Genomic DNA, 13,418 nt, shown 5'->3' on the forward strand with positions numbered 1-13,418 from the left:
ACAGTGAGTGGGACCAGTCAGGGCTTTCCTGTCTGTGGGACAGGCCACAGCCTGGAGGAAGGATGGCAGAAGCAGCCCCTCCCCCAGCCTCAGCAGCACGCAGCTGGGCTTCCCCATTGAGCCTCCAGCTATCTGCCTGGCCAAGTCCCATGACCGGCTGCTGTGCCCCCCTCCCCAGAGTGCCCAGCAGGATGCCCTCGGATGGCGTGTGAATGGCTCGGTGCCCCCTGCTCCAGCCTCATCTGGAACAAAAGTTTCTGCCAGGGTCACTCTCCCCCTCCCAGCATTCATCTAACCCGCTGGGCTGCTGCAGCTGGGAAAGAAGGGGCCACTGCTCACTGCTCATCTCTCCCCCTTGCTTTCTTCTCCCTTTCCTCCCCTCGCTGGGCCCTATCCTCAGGCCAGGCTGGGGCAGGAAGGAGTCAGCTCCTACACTGCCACCCCTCTTCCTCTCCTATTTACCGAGACCAGCCTCCCTTTCTTGGCTCACCTCTTCAATGAATTACCCGCACTGCGCATTGCAGTGGCTCAGCCTGACTTAGGGTTTAGGATTTGGACTAAAAGACTGTACTGCCCTGGCCAGTGGTGTGTTTCAGTTCATTGGGGGTCGTCCTGCAAACCAAAAGGCTGTGGGTTCGATTCCTGGTCAGGGCACATGCCTTGGTTGTGGGTTCGGTCCCAAGTCGGAGTGCATATGAAAGGCAACCAATCAATGATTCTCTCTCACACTGGTGTTTCTCTTCTCTTTCTCCCTTCTTTATCCTCTCTCTAAAAATCAATAAGCATGTCCTCGAGTGAGGATAAAAAAAAGATTGTACTGCTAGGCCCTCCAAAAGCAAGGAGAGACCCCTAGCCTCCTTCCTTCTCCACTTCAAACCCAAGGGTGCGCGTGAGCATTAAGGCAGGGCTCCTAACCTAGACAAATGCATGGATGGATGGATGGATGGGCATCTGTGAACCCTAGAAATTACAGGCAACATATACATTTCTGGAGTAAAGGATCACAGCTCTTGTCAGATGCTCAACTGAGACTTTGCCCTCCTCCTCCACATGCTGAGAATCAGTTGCCCTGGAAAAGATGCAGGATTTCCTGTGGAAAACAAAGGAATCTGCTTGAGTGGTGCGGCATCTCCACATCTCACAGGAAGGCTTTACTCCAGGGCCGGTGCCCCTGTCTCTCCAGGTCTCTCTGCAAGTGTACGATGGGAGACTCTTCCCCAGGCAGGGAAGCTGAAGACCCAGCTGCCCAGCCCCATGCTCCAGAGCCTGTTCTGCACTGAGAAGGGAGGGTGGGGCTTTTTTCACTTAGACCCTAAGCCCCAGAACCTGAGGCTCTGTGACCATCTCTCATCACGGCTTTAGGTGCTGCCTTAGAGAACTTTGGTTGGATGCAACAGCAAAGACTAAGGATTGTGGGGCAGAGCTCTCCAACATGCTGACCCTTTCATGGGGAGGAAAGGAGAAGAAAGATAAAGCTAACTCACTGGTTCCCAACCAGGGATGGTCTTTCCCTCCCAGGAGCATCTGGCAATGGGTAATGGCATTTTTGGTTGTTGTGATTGGAGGTACTTCTGGCATTTAGTGGATAAAAGCCAGGGATGCTGCTGATATCCCACAATATACAGGGCAGGCCCCACAACAAAGAAATGATCTGGCCCAGAATGTCAATAGAGGTTAAGAAACACTGCTAGCTCCACACAGCAGGAAGCGGGACTGTACCAAGGAGGAGTTCAGGGTAAGGGGGTGACCAGAACAGAGAGGAGGAAGAAGAAATTGGGGGGAGGGGAGACTGGAAAAGCACTGGACCGGGAGCAGACAGACCTGGATTCCCCCCTGACCAGCTGTGCAACCTTGTCCAAATCACTTAGCTTCTTAAGCCTGTTTTCTCATTTGTAAAAAACCCACAAAGACAGGACGAAAAGATGAATGTGAAAGAAGTTGACCTCATGCCTTGGCACACCAAAGATGCTCAATAAATGCAGGAGGAGGGCGTGCAGGTGTAGGGATGCAGGGGCTAAATTTTTCCGAAGGCCAGGATTTTAAGAACCCTAGTGTCAGGATTGGGAGAGCAGGAACAGCAAGCAACTCAACAGGAATACTGAAAGTAAAGAGGAGCCTTCAGCGCTCCCACCCCCGCCCTCCCTGCTTCTTCTTAGGGCCCCACCCCCACCTTTGGCTGAATAATAGCAAAAGTCTTGAATCCCCCCTGCAAACTTGAGGAACAAAGCATTCCATCGGGTGGGCATCAAGTCAGTTGCAGGCGCCTGAAGAGTCGTGACTTCCTGCACGTCAGAGCAACATCTAAACGGTCAGCCTATGAAGGTCAGGCAGCCACCGACTGGTCAGGCAAACCCTTGGCTTGGGCATTCATACAGTAAACAGACAGATTATGCTCCAAAAAGTCAGCTCTTCGGGACAACTGCTGCCCCTCTGGGATCCTGGGAGGTGGAATTCTGTCTTTTCACTCAGTCCTGGCTGTGATCATAAAGGACAGCTTTTAACCCTTTTTAACTAAAAGAATGGTGAGTGAGAAAAGGAAACAAATGCCTTGCGGGTGGCAAAACTCAATGTTCATCTGAAGAAGTGTGAAGTTAGAATACTTAGCTATGCTTCCGCCCTTGAAAGCCGTTGGCTGGCCACACTGCGAGCTCCCATTGGCCTCTGTGGGCATGGGCCCTTGGACTGATTCAACAAGGAAAGACCTCTCCCCAAAGTGTTCATTATCCCGGATCAAGACATTCAGCTTTGCGGAGATAATGTACCCACAGGGCCTTCCTGAAAGGTTAACCAAAATCTCAGCCATCTTACCAATTTCTTACGGCACTCTTTTGAAGGAAAGAAGGGAAGCATCCATCTGGTATACCAGACTGTGTACTATGTGAGAACGCACAGATTCTGGAGTCAAAAGACTAGAGTTCAAATCCTGGTTCTACCTGGTTCTAACTGTTACACTTAGAGCAAGTTAGTTATTGCCTCTGAGCCTCAGTTTTCTCATCCGTAAAATGGGGATAATAGTTCTACCATAAAGGGGTTAACAAAGATGAAATTAAATAACCCATATAAACTGACTAGCACAGGGCTGGCACACCCTCAAAAGCTTCATAATAATACAACCGCCATTTACTGAGTATTCACCAGGTACCTGAGTACTTTTCTAAGTGCATTTCCTATGCTATGTCACCAAAAGTACTCAACAACCCTGGGAGGTGGCTCTGTCGTCATTATCACCACTTCACAGTTGAAGACACGGAGACAGGAGATGAGTCTATCAATAGGCCACACAGGTCCTGAAGGTGGGAGCCAGCGTTCTCACCCAGGCAGGTCAATCCCAGAGCCTCTGCTCTTAATCACTTCATTATAGTGTTTCCCAATGGTGGTATTGCTATTACGAGAATTTTCCAAGACCCTTAGGTTGAAAAAGGGAACTTACAACACCGAGACTTCTGGGTACCTCTCCTTTATGAAATTTTAAGAAAAGATTTTATTTATTTCTTTTTAGACAGAGGGGAAAGGAGGGAGAAAGAGAGGGAGAAAAACATCAATGTGTGGTTGCCTCTTGTGCGCCCCCTACTGGGGACCTGGCCCCGCAACCTAGGCCTATGCCCTGACTGGGAATCAAACCAGCGGCCCTTTGGTTCGCAGGCTGGCACTCAATCCACGGAGCCACACCAGCCTGGGCTCCTTAATGAATTCTTGATTAGCACACAGAGGGTCCAGCAGAAGTAACAAGCGCCTGCTTGAGTGCAGTTGGTAGGGTAATAATACGTGTGTAATAATTTATAGTTTCAATTTGAACATTGCACCTAAAATGTCATATGGTGTGCTTGAGTGTGATATTGTTATGTTACAGAATTACATGCTTATGATTTTGTAATAAAAGATTTTGCAATAAAGAGGGGGCGTTATTTGTGCCGGATCCTGCAGGCAATGAGCACACGGATCTCAAGCTGTAACCTCTCCTTCTGGTTACTTCTAAGGCCAAAGACCAAGTCCTCTTGCCCTCAGGCAAAATAGTAAAGCAGAGACAGTGTGGAGCCCCAGTCCTTTCAACCAGTGCCTCAGTGTCCTGTTGGTCCAGAAAGGAACAGGGCTCTGACAACAAACAATTATGTTTCGTAGTCTCTCTTTACAACTCACAAGCTACTTTGCATACACACTTGCATTCTCATGCCATTGTTATAAAACCTCTGAGTAGTTGCTGTTGTGCCCATTTAACAGGTAAGGTCACCTGCTTTGGCCAAGGTTGTGGGGGAGTAGGAGAGCCAGGATACCAGCCCCATTCTGACCCTTAGAGCAGCATTGTTCTTTTAATGTGATCTCAGAATCTGGACTTGCAATAAATTTCCGGACTTCCACTTAAGTTAGAGAGGCACTGCTCTCTACCATCCCACAGCACACGCAACAGAAGGGGACCACACCTATCACTTGGGAACCTAAGGTGGACTGTGACTCCACAGCTACAGAACAGCTTTTTCAAGTCAAACCAGAGATGAGAGGCCCGTGAATGCTGGAATATGACAGCTACCCCGGTGTGGAAGAGCGGCAGTGAGAAAAGGAGGAATCATTACTCACGTAAGTGAAGGATGTTTTTCTTATAACATGCTGAGCTCTCCTCTCTCCTCTTGTCCACTAGTGGCAATGGTGAGGCTATAAACCTTATTTAATGAGGATAAGTTGTACCACATTACCCTAAACTACTTGGAGGCCAATGGAGGGACCAAGACACTGATTTCAGCTCCTTAAGTAGCCAAATCAGTAAGTGCCTTACTAAAAGGGATGCCCATGCAGCAAGACAAAACTGATGACTGAAAGCGGTGGCAATGAGGAGCCACATGGAAATGGATCTAACCCCATCCAGGAGATGCCTAGAATCCGGAGAGCGCTGGGTGCCTGCCAATAGCCCCTTTTTGAAAGGACAGAGCTTGCACAGGAAACGTCAGAAGCAACACCAAAAAAGGTAAATGGTGGGCAGCAGCAGCAGGTCAGGAAGTGAAGCCTTTCCTGATGCTACCCCAGCTGGACCCATGCAGTCCTGGCCAAATTAAAAGCCCCTGCTCTGGCCCTGACCAGTGTGGCCCAGTGGGTTAGGCATCATCCCACAAAGCAAAAGGCTGCTGGTTCGATTCCCGGTCAGGGCACATGCCTGGGTTGTGGGCCAGGTCCTCAACTGGGAGTGTGTGAGGCAACCAATCGATACTTCGCTCACAGCAATGTTTCTGTCCCTTTCAGTCTCCCTCCCTTCCACTCTCTCTAAAAATGAGTAAATAAAACTTAAAAAAAAGCCCCTGCTCTGCACCCCCAAGGCCCTTGGTACCCCCGTCCCATGGTTGCATTAGCACACTGTGGGAATCTCTGTTCACTTACTAGACCAGAAGCCTCTGGGCAGTCAGATTGTGTGATCGGGAGTTTTATGTATTTGTATTCACAGTGCATAGTTCAATGTTTGGTATAGTGTGGATGATTGATATAAATTCATTTATAAAATGAATGAATGAGTAAATGAATCAATAATACATTCCTCTTGCAGGGCTGTCCAACCTTTTGGCATCTCTGGGCCACACTGGAAGGAGACGAGTTGTCTTGGGCCACACATTAAATACGTCACGACATGTAATCACAAAAAACCTCATAATGTTTTAAGTAAGTTTACGATTTTGTGGTGGGCTGCGTTTATAGCCGTCCTGGGCAGCACGCAGCCTGTGGGTGGGACACACGTGCTAGAGTCTTGTGAGCGCTGAACTCAAAGGAAAAGAGAGGCCTAGAGTGTCAGAAACAAAACTATTTCTTCCCTAACCTAACCTAACCTACACTTAAGAAAATAGGAATCCTCTTCTTCAGGTGGTTCCTATCCAGCTCACTCCCTCCCAGAGTTGCTTTCTTTACTGTATTATCAGACTGTGATGTCAACATGCTAGGACTCTACTTATTTTTGTCCCTAGATCCCTAGAGGCCAGCCTTACCTGATTGGTTTGAAAGTCTACCTGGTGAAATCTTCTCCTAGTGGGTCCTCTCATAAGGGCCTTCCCATCGGATATCATAAGACACATAATTACCAGTCCAAGCAAGGTCAGCCTTCTCTTGCCACTCTTAAACACAGAAAAGAAGTTCTTAATGGTCAACCCCCAAAGTTATGAGGGAGAAGGGCATCATGTTAAGTACCTGGGAACAAAACTAAGCTAATCCTGGCAACCTAGCCCTGGACATACTATTTAATCTCTTTATGCCTTCCTTTCTCATCGGCAAAATGGGGATAGCAAGAGTCCCTACTTTATCTGAATGTTATGAGCATTGAATCAGTTAATTCATGAAAGGCACTTAGCATAACACCTGGCACATATTAAGCTCTCAATAAGTGATAGTTCTTGCTATTACCATTATACAACATGACTCAGAACTATCTTATCTAGACACACCACGGTTTGGGGGCCGGGGATGCCTAAGAACCCTACTGTGGGTCATGCCAGTGAGTTAAGCTGGTGGTCTGAAGGACTACTGGAAGAGGTCAAAGGGTAGCAGGAGTCCCGCTTTACTGCCTTTCTCTGGAGGGGCTCTGGGCACATGGCATCCTTCACATTCTTGCCTAAGTTATCATCAACCAACTCCTAGGAGGCAAGTAGAGAAAAGAACAACCTAAATCCAGAGCCTAAATTACAGAGCAATTCAGAAGTGGATTAGTTTCTTCTTTGGTAGAATGGGAATAATAATAGGACCTATTTCATAGGGTTCTGGGGAGGTTTAAATGAGATAATACATAGCAAGTACTCAGTAAGCAGCTATTATTGTTGTTGTTGTTACAGTAGCCCCTCCTTGTCCGCCATTGCAGGAACCCACAGTCAGTAGTGGTCTGCAAATATTAAGTGGGAAATTCCACAAATAAACAATTCACAAGTTTGAAATTGCGTGCCATTTGGAGCCGTGTGACAAAATCTAAGGACATCCTCCCCATCTCCCCAGATGTGAATCATCCATTTGCCAGCATATCCACACCGTATGTACAGTATAAAAAGGTATCCTGAGAAGCAAAGAAACCATATTCACAAAACTGTCATTACAGTGTATTGTGATAATCATTCTACTTTATTAGTTATTCTTGTTCATCTCACACTGTGGCTAATTTATAAATTAAACTTTATCACAGGTATGTAAGTATAGAAGAAAACAGCATATATAGGGTTTGGTACTATGCATGGTTTCAGATATCCACTGGGGATCTTCAAACATATTCCCTGTATCCCCTGAGAATAAAGGGGGACTACTACGTTATTGCTACTCCCATTGTTTCCATACGGGTCCTCAAAAGCCTACTTACCCTGCCCAGGAGGAGCTCAGGCAACAGATTTCAGAAATACAACAGGGTCTGAATGGGGCGGTGGCCTGTGAGGGGCTGCTCGAAGCACTGCTTTCTCCCCCTCCACATCTCAGGACACAAGAAATGCACAGCCTCAGGGAACAGCAAACCACATCTCCGCTGCTGGGAGCCTTTTCAAGCCTCCCTCTACCAAAACAGCACCCGGGAAGTAATTCTTTATGCATTGGGATTCCCTGGGAAGGGAAGTCTAAAAACAGAGAGGTGAGGTCTACTTAACATAAAATATAGATATTCCCCACTGAGATCTTCTGGAAGAGCTTGGATATAAAATATTTCATTCTGCCCTGACCAGATTGGCTCAGTGGGTTGGGCATCATCCCACATAGCAAAAGGTCTCTAGTTCAATTCCAGGTCAGGGTACATGCCTGGGTTGTGGTTTGGGGTGCTGCGTACAAGAGGCAACCACTTGATGTTTCCCTCTTATATCAATGTTTCTCTCCCTCTCTTTCTCCCTGCCTTCCTCTCTCTCTAAAAACAGATAAATAAAATCGTAAAAACAATTTCTGTTCTAAGAGGTTAGGGGGTTAACAGCTTAAGCTCTGGGTTCAAATCCTGCCTCAGTTACTCAATGGCTGCGTGACAGCAAACTGCTGAGCCTTAGTTCCCCATCTGTCAAACCAGCGCCTACCTCATAAGGATACTGTTGAGGAGTGAATGTGAAAACACATGCTATCCATTTATCACGGTGCCAGAGATACAGCAAAAAAATTAAAAAATGTTAACTGCCCCAGAAACACATTTATGTTTTTTATTTTTTTTAATTTTTATTTATTGATTGATTTTAGAGAGAAAGGCGGGTGGTGGGGGATGGGAGGGGGAGAGAGGCAGAGAGTGTAAAACACATTGACTTGTCCCACTTATTTATGCATTCATTGGCCGATTCTTGTGCCCTGACAGGGGATTGGAACCTGCAACCTTGGTTTATCAGGCTGATGCTCTAACCAGCTGAACTACCCAGCCAGAGCACATTTGTATTTTTTTAGATCACATGTCTCAGTTTGTGTTGCAAAAACTGGTCACCAGAGTAGATCATTCCCAGAGAGGCAGAAATTCTCATTCGAGGGAGATACACTTTAGAGCCAGTCACTCTTACAGTCTCTCTGAACCTGTAGCTGACGCTTCTTGTTTAAACTGCCCTGGCTGAGAGGGGCAGAGAGTGGAAAGAAGAGAGGGGGGCTCCCCTTCCTTATTTGTTGGACTTATGGATATTATAATCAGGTATCTGCATTTGGCTTACTAATGGCTGTAGTTGATCCAACAGAAAAACTGTCTCTCATCCTCATCCTTGCCTGAAAGGTGGTGGCAGTGAGGCTCCCAAGGCTGGGGCCAATGAAGGGGACACTGGAGCATGCCACCCTGCACCCCCATCCCCACCCACCCCAGCACAGGCCTGGCAGGAAGTGGAGCAGCTGAGCTTGGAGAGATCACTGGAGACCTTGACCACCTCAAAGCTTCTCTATTTCACGTGATAATCAGGTGTCTCTCCCAGTGAGGGCCTACTCTGTACCTGCCTGGCCCTACTCCCAGAAAGGGGGAGGGTCTCTCCCCCTAGAAAAGGTTCTGCCTGAAGCCACGAGCTTCCCGGCCCCAGAAAACCTCCGGTGATAAATTATGCAGCAGCACCTTTGTGTCGCTGCCTCTCAGCCAGATGGGTTTGCTCCCAGTCTTTTGTTTCCGGCTTTGCTTGCAGCTCTGATCCTCGGCTCTGCACAGAGGTGAGGCGGGAGCTCCCGTAGGCCAAGTCGGGGCTTGCAAGTCCCAGCGAAGCTTTCCCAGCTGGGTCTCAGACAGCGCCCTTCCCTTCCTCACTCAAACCTGTGTGAGCAGGGAGTAGGATGTTAGGGACGCTTGCAGTCAGTCCACTCAGCTGTGGCAAGGAGGGAAATGCCTACGTGCAGTGAAAGAATGAAGCTCGCTCAGAAGGGCGTAAGAGGTGCCCAGGGGCACCTCGGATGTTTGCTTCTTGCTAAATCAAAAATGCAGAACAGAAAATGGAGTCAAATGACTGCCAGGAAAGCTAGAGAATCAGCTCTCTTACACGGCTGCTCTTGGTTATGGTCAGCTTTCCGCCGCCCCCCAAAACATCACACGACTGGCACCAAGTTAAAAGGAAGGAGCAGAGACAACAGGGGTCAAACTTTGGGGTGGAGGAGCTGGGGGTGATTCGGGGACTCGAGACCCACATCAATTATCCCTGCACACTGACAGGATTCCTGATTGAAGACGGTAGTCACGAAGGAAGGCGCCTCTGCAACAGCCCAGCCCCCAAATTGGGGCAATTACTACCTTATGAGCTCTGGGGCCTGACTCCTTTCCCAGGCCAGTGGGAGGGAGAGCCTGGAATTCTAAACTGTTCCAGCTACAAGAGACCTCAGCCAGCACCTCTCACCCCGGGTCAAAGCAACCTTAGAGAGAAGTGCCTGGCTGCATCCCTGACCACGGGGCTCCAGCAGGGAAGCTCTCAGAGAAAAACCCCATCTCCCAGGACCTCTCCCAGGAGAACTAAGGCAGAGGTCCTGGACTCACAGGATCGCTTAATAGGCCTCTTTTCTGGAAGGGAGCACAGGAGGCAACTACACTTAGGTTTCATTAGGTTTTCAAGGGGCGGGGGAGAAGGAGCAAGATTTTTTTTAAAAACCAAGCAAAAAACAACTGAAATGAATGGAGGCCTGAGCCTCAGCTTTAGCACATGACACTGTAGTATAATTTGTTTACCTGCCTCCCATGGTCCAAAGGCAAGAACCACCTCTCACTCACTTATGCAAGCTTGCTAATGGACAGCCAACACTTATCCAGACCTATGGTAACACAGTAGTTGTCAGGCTCAGTACTGAATGGTTGGAACATACTATTATATCTCACTTAATTTTTACAATATTCACATGTGATAACTTATCACTACTGCCCCCACCCCATTTGCAGATAAGAAGCCGGAAGTTCAGGGAGATTAAGTGTGTTGCACAGAGTCACTAGGAAGTGCCAAGATCCAAGCCCAGGTCTGGCTGTGCTTTTTAATCACTGAGCTCTGCATGCAGCGATTAAGTGCTTGACAAATGTGCATTTGCAGAATGAATGAACAAATGAATGGGTACAAAGCCCAGTTTAGGGAACGCTCCTGAGTGTACTGGGGAGAAAGAACCTGACCCTGCCAGCTCTAAGCTGGAGGAAGAACAGCAAGCACAGGCATTCATCAGAGCTATTTATAGGGCTAAACCCAGGCTCTGCCAACCAACCAGTGAACACGAAGTCTTCCCTGGGACACTGAATCCCACTAGGCTGAATAGGGGTGAAGGGCTTCTGATGGTGAAGATGAGATGGTTATCCAGATCCAGGCTGGGGCCCAGATGCCCCACGCCCAGGCAACTGTAACAAAACTCATGCCAGAGTTTTGTCAAGGAATGCAGAAACTGTGGCTGGAACAGGCTAAAAGACCTAGTTGACAAAGGGCATGGAACTGTCTTGTAATTATGAGATGTGCCCAATCATAAAAAAAAAAAAAGACTACCTTTTAAAGCAGTCCCTGAAATGCGGTTCCTGTTCAGGAAGCTCCCCCTAGTATTGATCTTCTCTTCAAAGCAGAATCAGCATAACCGACCCCTCCCACTTTCCTTCTTCTTGGAGGTCAAGATGAGCAGTCAATCAGCAGAGAGAGTGTGCAGAGACCCATAAAACACACGCTGTCCTCTGTGACCTCCTGTGTTCTTTGCTGACCCCGAAGATGGACATGCCTAGCGTGCTCTGTATCAGACATGGCCAGACTTGGTTCCCTTGCACCTGTCATTCTTAATTCCATGTGCTAGTCCCAAAGATGTTATCTGATATCCAACAGGAGACAGGAGAGGAAATCCAAAATCAGTGACAAGCCAAGCATCTTTCACAAGTCCAAAAAGATCAGGGACAAGGTCAACCGAGCACCAAGACAACAGTCAGATGGAAAGGAGACAGGCCTCAGCTCCCCGCTCTTTTGCACGCATCCTCAGAAGGCAACCCTCTATCTAACTAATAATTACTCCTAGGCAGAATTTTCGACTTTTCACTTACCTGGAAGAGATTTCCAAGCTAAACATGGTTTCTACCCTTCAAATGGTGGTAGGCTGCTGGAGGTCTCACCTCAACCCTCAGGAGAAAAATACCCAGGGCCATTAGTAGCACTTACATTTCCTTCCAAAATGTTTAACTTGGGAGGGTTGGGCAGGCTTAGGCCAAACCCACGGGCTCTAGGAAAAGCCCAAAGGACTAGCAGCGTCCAAATAGCACCTTCAGTGTAGTAAATTCAGCCCGAGCTGAGCTCAGGTCTGCCTAACTGATCTACTGTGACGCGTTGTCTTCTCCCTGAGCCCCTGTAACAGTGTGAGGAATCTTCGTGGTGGTATTTTCGGCTGAGCAACTGCTCACTCTCACTGGTGAAGCATGAATCGGTCCCCTCCAGACCTCCAAGGATGGCTCATTACCAAGCAAGGCGAAGTTTAGATCTTCGTGTCACTAACTGGCCTTACACGTGGGCACAGAAAGCTTCCCATGCTTAGAAGTTTCCATTAAGCTTTTTTTTTTTTTTGTCCTTAAAAAGAACCCGAAAGAGTTACCAAGAACCCTCCCATCCATTTTTGGAGGGAAACATTAAACATACACAACTCTCCACGCCATTCTCAACGGAGATGCAGGGCATGCAGTTTTGACAGCTCTGGAGCAGTAAAATCCTCCTTGCCAGTCGCAGCCCGGAACCTTCCAGCTCCCCTTTCCCTAGGGCAGAAGGCGTCAGTCTCCTCTCCGGCTTTGTTGGTATCCGTTTCAGTGCCCCCCCCCCCCCCTTTTTTTCAGTGCCTTGCCATTTCCCTTGATCTTTTTCAAAACTTCCTCCAGGGGGCCGAAAGCAAAGTTCCATCCCCTTCCCTTGCAGCCCGAAGGGGGAAACCCCCAAAAAGCCTTCTGTCCCTTTAAGGGGCCCATGTGGTGGGAAGAGCAGCTACATTCCTACCCCAGTAGGGCCGCTGTCCCGACACGCCAAAGAGGCTACAAATAACCTTCCAGGAGAGAGCACGGGAGGGGGAGAGCACAGTGCGAAGAGGAACGTGGGTCGGCAAGGCTCCTGCTCCGAGAGGAAGCGCGGAGGAGCGGAGAGAAAGGGCTCTGTCGGTGTTAGAGGCGGCTTGGAAAAAGTCATTTAAAACCCGAGAGTAGTTCGAATAACAGGCGTAGGAACCCTGTTTTGGATCGGGCAGGTAAGCCACTCTTTAAAACAAGTGCCCAGGCATCTCCACGCCCTGGCAGGCAAGTTCCGAAATCTGCCCTCCGTGCACACGAGCTCCCCTATGTTAGAGGAAGAAACGGTGCAAGGCCAGGGTCCACAGACCTCTCCGTGTGCCCCCCCCAGCCCTCGCCCGGCCGCGAGGAGAGTGGGAAGACTCGGATCTCCCTGCCGTTGATTAGTGGTGGGTGAACAGAGTCGGGGCTTCCAAGATCAAAGTTCTTTGATCTGTGGGCACAAACGAGAGGCAGCTGCTAAATCACGGGGTGCACCCACGGTCCTAGGCGGCTGCGGAGAAACAAATTCCACCGGAGCCCTAACCACACACAACAGTTGCGTACGGGCACCAAACAAGTTATTAATAAGGAGCAGATGAAGCAGCAGCAGCAGCAGCCCCGCCGCCGCGGTCCGTCCAGCTCCCCCGAGGGCCGCCGCGCGGGCCGGGAGGCTGCAGTCCTAGGTTTGGCGATACTCGCCCCCCGCTCCCCTATCCCGGCCAGGACGCATCTGCGGAAGCCTTCCAGCAACTTCTTCCCAGGGTCCCTTCTCTGCTCCCTTTTCAACCCTGTCCCCCTCACCCCACCTCCGGGAAGGATCTAGGGTAGGGAGCTGATTGGTCGTGGCCAGGAGAGGGAACCCAAAAACACTACTAAGGGGAGATGCTGCAAGCGAGCAGCGCCCACAGACTCTCGGTGGGAGAGAGACCCGGAGTCTGAGGAGCTGTTCTTCTCATAGGAGCCCCCAGAGCTCAAGAGTTCAGATCCCACTGGGGCCCCTCTCCGCGATCTGCCCGAGACCCCCGGC

The 13,418-nt window shown here is 49.2% G+C and overlaps 2 protein-coding genes across 2 annotated transcripts in view; one reads left to right on the forward strand and one right to left on the reverse strand.

The window, feature by feature from the left end:
- LRP4 (LDL receptor related protein 4) overlaps positions 1 to 13,418 on the reverse strand; it is a 50,048-nt gene that overhangs the window by 35,954 nt on the left and 676 nt on the right. The window lies entirely within an intron of this gene.
- Positions 12,415 to 13,418, forward strand: part of C6H11orf49 (chromosome 6 C11orf49 homolog) — a 170,653-nt gene continuing 169,649 nt past the window's right edge. Inside the window, exon 1 of the mRNA XM_036029340.1 lies at positions 12,415 to 12,588. The gene's annotated coding sequence lies outside the window, so the exon portion shown is untranslated. The remainder of the gene's footprint in view (positions 12,589 to 13,418) is intronic.

Source organism: Phyllostomus discolor, chromosome 6 (genome assembly GCF_004126475.2).
Source record: "Phyllostomus discolor isolate MPI-MPIP mPhyDis1 chromosome 6, mPhyDis1.pri.v3, whole genome shotgun sequence".
NCBI classification, from domain to species: Eukaryota; Metazoa; Chordata; class Mammalia; order Chiroptera; family Phyllostomidae; genus Phyllostomus; species Phyllostomus discolor.